This window comes from Chlorocebus sabaeus, chromosome 25 (assembly GCF_047675955.1).
Source record: "Chlorocebus sabaeus isolate Y175 chromosome 25, mChlSab1.0.hap1, whole genome shotgun sequence".
Classification (NCBI taxonomy): Eukaryota; Metazoa; Chordata; class Mammalia; order Primates; family Cercopithecidae; genus Chlorocebus; species Chlorocebus sabaeus.
This window is the reverse complement of record NC_132928.1, coordinates 46,565,624-46,571,623: the sequence shown is the minus strand read 5'-3', so window position 1 is coordinate 46,571,623 and position 6,000 is coordinate 46,565,624. Positions and strand designations below refer to the sequence as shown.

The 6,000-nt window shown below is 40.1% G+C and overlaps 1 protein-coding gene across 1 annotated transcript in view; it reads left to right on the top strand.

The window, feature by feature from the left end:
• The first annotated feature begins 257 nt into the window (after nt 1-257).
• The window catches only part of LAMC2 (laminin subunit gamma 2), a 66,010-nt gene continuing 60,267 nt past the window's right edge, over nt 258-6,000 (top strand). The window contains exon 1 of the mRNA XM_007989243.3: nt 258-486. The gene's annotated coding sequence lies outside the window, so the exon portion shown is untranslated. The remainder of the gene's footprint in view (nt 487-6,000) is intronic.

The window sequence follows — 6,000 nt, the reverse complement described above, 5'->3', positions numbered from 1 at the left end:
GGCAAATGTGTCATTTTGGTTTAAGTTGTCTGAATCACTGAATTAATTTTCCTACTTAATCTAAATAAACATATTGAGGCTATGAGAAATTTTTAGGTTAGTAAGGAAGGTCTCTAGATTTTTCTGTGATTATTTGTAGCTCTCTCCATTATTGGAGCGCAGTGGAATAACCAATCTGCAGGTTTCCTGCAAAAGAAACACCCAGGAATGTTTGGGGATTTCTGTATAACCCAGCCCTAGAAAAGTTGAGTTCGAGATATAGTTACTAAATTCTTGAGCTCTTGCACACAGCTCAGACTATTTCCACTATGCCGAAAATAACTTCCAATTGTTCTAAGGCGTTCAAGAACTGAGTTACTTAATAATGTACTCTTATATCTGGATTAAGGTATCAGACCAACAGAAAACGAAGCAAGACCTGATTGAATGACATAAAAGGATGTTGCATAAGAATCGAAGTCGTCGTACACTGAAGAATAACAAAAGGTAATATGACAAAGAAAATGTACCCCTAATAGCCAAACCTTGTTTATTGCTTATCTGCTGCAGAGGGGTGACTATGGAACATACAGTATATGTTATAAGGAATAGGCATGTCATATTTTATTAAAGATTCAATTCATTTTTTTTTAAATTATAGAGTATATTTGTTCAGTGAGTGACTTAATTTGCTTTTATATTGTAGTTGAATAATAATTCTAGAGAGAGGTATTGATGTGGATTTGCATAGGAGCCTGGGTAACCTGAAAATGAGGATAATAATAACACTTGCTTCATGGGATGGTGGTGAACAGTGAACTCCATAATCCGTATAAAGGCTCTCATCACTGAGCTGGGCGTATGCAGAATATTCACTACAGTTTGGCTGTTAGTATTATAATTGTCAAGATTATTATCAGACATTGAAAATACACCCAAAGTTTGCCATTTAAAGGCAGAGGACAGATCTCTAAATGCTATAGAGTTTTTCAGACTTTGTAATTTAAATTATTAAAGGTGGAAAAAAATTCAGATTTAAATTTAGAAAGACACTGAGAAACATTATTTCCTGAACTCATTTCTTCCTTACAAAGGCAAAAGTAGGATCTCTGATCTAAGGGTAACCACCTCTCATTTCTAGTTTATCTTGTCAAGTCTGCATGTGATACAGCCCTGGCCCCCACCACTGCAATGGAGACAAGAATTTTCACTGCAGTGGTCTCCTTTGCCTCTCTCATTCAAATCCGAATATCTATGGTCCAAGCATAAGCATGGCTGAGGAATCTTGGGCAATGTTTCATCTACTAATCAATATTTCACAGAGGCATCGATGGCCAAATTTCATTTTAAGGGAACACAACAACTGACACAGCCTTGAAATCTACCAATTGCCCCTCTTTCAGAGAATCTTTTGTCCTGTTTTGTTTCGATTTTTTTTTTTTTTTTTTGTCTATTTTGCTTTCCTCAGCTTATGCCCCTCTTCTCTGTGCTCCTTCTCAATTTTTTTTTTTTTTTTTTTTTTTTTTTGAGACGAAGTCTCGCTTTGTTGCCCAGGTTGGAGTGTAGTGGCGTGATCTCGGCTCACTGCAACCTTTGCCTCCAGGTTCAAGCGATTCTCCTGCCTCAGCCTCCCAGGTAGCTGGTGCTACAGGTGCATGCCACCAGGCCGGGGTATTTTTTTTTTTTTTTTTTTTTTTTGTATTTTTAGTAGAGACGGAGTTTCACCGTGTTGGCCAGGCTGGTCTTGAACTCCTGATCTCAACTGATCCACCTGCCTCGGCCTCCCAAAGTGCTGGGATTACAATTGTGAGCCACCACGTCCGACCTCATTTTTTTGTATTGTTTAACAATTAATTGATTTGAATATTTCGGTCTATAATAGCTACACCAAAAAAGAAGCAAATGAAGTTCTTCTTCGTGTGTTGATTTCCCACCACATCTCTGGCCCAGATGTACCACCAGCCAACTACAGAAAAACGATCATGTCCCTTTAATAAATAAACGGCATTACTTCAGTTCTGCTCTGGCCTCTACCGCTCCCTGAAAACTAGCTGTGGGCACACCACATATGTTTCTGCATAAAATGGAAGCTTGCCACTTCAGCCAGGGTTTTGCTTCAGAGAACATTGTTTTCTGGAGTCCGGCCAGCCTCAGAGAATTTACCCAGACGATCCAGGAAACACTGAACCATTTCCATTTATGGACATTTTCCTTTACCAATTAAGAACAAAGGGGAGTTTAAAAAAAGTTTCTTTTCTGATTGCTATATTTTACATTTAAAATTGTAATGTGAATGCTGACATAATTAGAACTATCTGGGGAGATTGTTTAAAGAGCAGGGAACTGAGACCAACGGCCTTGTCCATTGCTGGCATGTTAACAGCCAGTACTTCAGTTTTTATCATAAGTGAGTTTGAAAGCAGATGACATGCCAGACATTCCTTCTGAAAGTAAACTAAGGTAATGATGGAACTGAAGGGAAAAATCAACATGTTACTTATAATTCTACTTGGGGGGTTGGGTGGAGGGATGACCATTCTGTAAAATGATTTATACAGCACTGTAGAAACAAAAGTCCCCTGGGCGATGACTGAGCTGCAAAAGCAACAATGAACAAAGGGGACTTCCAGGGCCTCAGCCTTCCTGGCCACACCCGGTGGGAATGCCCCAGTCCTTTTCTGCTCTGTGGTTGGAGAACCTCTACACAGAGCATTATCCTCACCAACATCAGGAGTTACACTATAAATGGACAAATTTGGGGAGGATCAGATGCAAATTCAAGCACTCACTTTCTAGAACAAAAGTCTGAGATGGGTTTAAAATTCATGCCCCTATGCAAACATTTCAAAAAGCATCTTTTACTTTTTGTAAATTGCCAAAACAGACAGGTTTCCAGAAGAGGGGTCCTCCTGCAGTGCTTGGGTGGTGTCTCTGCCCAAAGGTCTGAGCTGGCAACTTGGTGCTGATCCAAACCAGCAGAGATGTCAGGCCTGGTTTTGTCACACAACTTATGCAAACACTGGTATGTTTCCAGTTGTTGCTTTGAGTTTGCACATTTGAATTAAAGTATCTGAATTATGAAATTTTTTTTTGAGATTTTCTCTTTTTAATATCAGTTTATTGAGATATTTTGTATACAATCCAATTTTAAGTGCACAATCGAGTTTGTTTTTTTGTTTTTTTTTTTGAGACGGAGTCTGACTCTGTCGCCCAAGTTGGAGTGCAGTGGCACGATCTCAGCTCACTGCAAGCTCCGTCCCCCGGGTTCTTGGCATTCTCATGCCTTAGCCTGCCGAGTAGCTGGGACTACAGGCGCTCGCCACCATGGCCAGCTAATTTTTTTGTATTTTTTTTAGTAGAGACGGGGTTTCACTGCGTTAGCCAGGTTGGTCTTGATATCCTGACCTTGTGATCCACGTGCCTCGGCCTCCCAAAGTGTTGGGATTCGCGCCTGACCTTTTTGGGTTTTTTTTGAGACAGAGTTTCTCTCTGTCGCCCCGGCTAAAATGCAGTGGCATGATCTCGGCTCACTGCAACCTCCGCCTCCTGGATTCAAATGATTCTCCTGCCTCAGCCTCCCAAGCAGCAGGGATTACAGGTGTGCACCACCAGGCCCAGCTAATTTTTGTATTTTTAGTAGAGACGGGGTTTTACCATGTTGGCCAGGCTGGTCTCAAACCCCTAACCTCAGGTGGTCCGCTCGCCTCAGCCTCCCAAAGTGCTGGATTACAGGTGTGAGCCACTGAGCCAGGCCAGCAATTGATTACTTTTGACCACAATAATATTTTAGCATATTTCTTCCATCCTCCAGAAGTATCCTCATGGCCCATTGCAGTCAGTCCCTGTCCTTGACAACCACTGATCTGCTTTCTTGCTTCGTAACTTTACCTTTTCTAGAATTCCATTTAAATGGAATCACATCAGATCTGGGCTTTTGTGCCTGGCTTGTTTTAGCACAATGCTTTGAGATTCACCCATGCTGTGTATGTATCAGTAGTTTATTCCTTTTTATTACTGAGTAGTATTAAGTTGACTTTTGTCTGGATTTGAAAAAATATATATTTATTTGGGTCATATGGAAAAGCAAATAGATTTTTGTTATTGCTTTTTTGAAAAGCCATGTGTTAATTAAAGGTAATCCTAAGAATACATTTAAATCTTTACCTTTACCTTTTCCTTGAAATGTAAGATCCCAACCTGTCTGAAAGTGAAGTTTTAAATTCACATTTTTTTTTTTTTCCCGAGACAGAGTCTTGCTCTGTTTCACAAATTTTGAAACAGGCTAGGCACTGTGACTCAGGCCTGTAATCCCAGAACTTTGGGAGGCTGAGGCGGGTAGATCACTTGAGGTCAGGGGTCCAAGACCAGCCTGGCCAACATGGTGAAACCCCGTCTCTATTAAAAAACACAAAAATGAGCCACATGTGGTGGCACCTGCCAGCAATCCCAGCTGCTCAGAAGTCTTAGGCAGGAGAATCCCTTGAACCTGGGAGGTGGAGGTTGCAGTGAGCTGAGACTGTGCCACTGCACTTCAGCCTGGGTGACAGAGTGATACTCGGTCTCAAAAAAAAAAAAAAGGAAACATTCGGTAAGAAAATCTGTATGTGAAGGAAATTTCCAGATATGCAGCAAAAATATGAATTCATTAATAGCATCCAAGTAAATATTGGTAATCTGGGCATGAACCTGGATTAGGCCAAGAGTTCCACAAAATTTTCAAATAATGATTCAATAATTAATTAGTAGTAGACGGGTTGAAGCAAAAACTTCATCTTTCTCATATGGTATTTGTTAGTAATTATAACAACAGAAAAATGATTAGTGCTTAGTGATAATATTAATTTTAAAACAATAATTATTATTCTTATTATGGCTATATCTGTATAGTACATATTATGTGCCTGGTGCTGTTCTGAGCCCTAGATAATTCATTAACTCTAATAACCCTCCTAGGTAAGTGTTTTATTATTATCTCCATTTTATAGATTAAGAAACTAAGGATCATAGAAAGCAAAGTAACTGCCTTGATGAATAGAAGCTAGGATTTGGCCCTAGGAACCTGCCCAAGCATCGACTTTTGGCCACTAGAACACCCTTAACCCCAGTAATGCACCAGAGAAGAATTCTCAGATTGGTAAAAGGGGTTGATATTGTCGCTGAGCAAGGTAAGGGATGAGGCCAGAGCAGGGGTGTCAAGCCTGAGCCAGACAGTTGTTTGGATGTGTGGAGAAGCCCAGAAGAAGGCAATGTGAAGAGGTGGGAACTGAGAAAAGTTAGGGAGTGCCTGCCTTAAAGCGTTTACATTTTAAAAATATGTTTAAAATCCTGCACTGTTCACATAAAAGAGGCTCCTGGTGGGTCTGGTGCCCAGGGTCCTGCTGTCCATTTGCTACCCCTGGTCCAGATGACCTCTGGGAGTCCTTCCAGAACTAACATCTTGGGAAAAATTGGAAACATTTGTTCAGAGTCCTTTGTGACTTGAATTTATCGATGTAGGCCAATAGTCTACAATCTGGCCAGGTTATAATGGTCATTGATAAATAACCTTTGATTGCATGTTGACTTCATTCAGTGATGTGAATTTGTCTTTTTTTATGGTACTTTTTAAGCTGATCTAACAAAGAGCTAATGGATTGTGGAGTCATATTGCCTGATTTTAAACCTTGGCTTTGCAACTTACTAGCAGTGTGACTTTGAGCATGTTACCTGACTTTCGCATGCCTGTGTTTTCTTGTCTGTAAAATGGGGAAATTAATAGTACACCTAATTCATAAAGTTGTCTTAAAGATTAAAATGTTAATGTGATAAGGATTTACAACAGCGACTGACAAACAGTAAGCATTACTTACGTGTTTGTATTGCTATTATCACTGTGCCAAATGGATGCTAGATGAACACATCTGTTCCAACTTTTAAGATATAATAAACTATAGCAACCTGTACTAAAATGAAATCTTCCTTCAAGACTTTATTTTGTAGGGCCCTGTCCCTTGTTCCTGCAGGACTGTGGTGAACTGCACA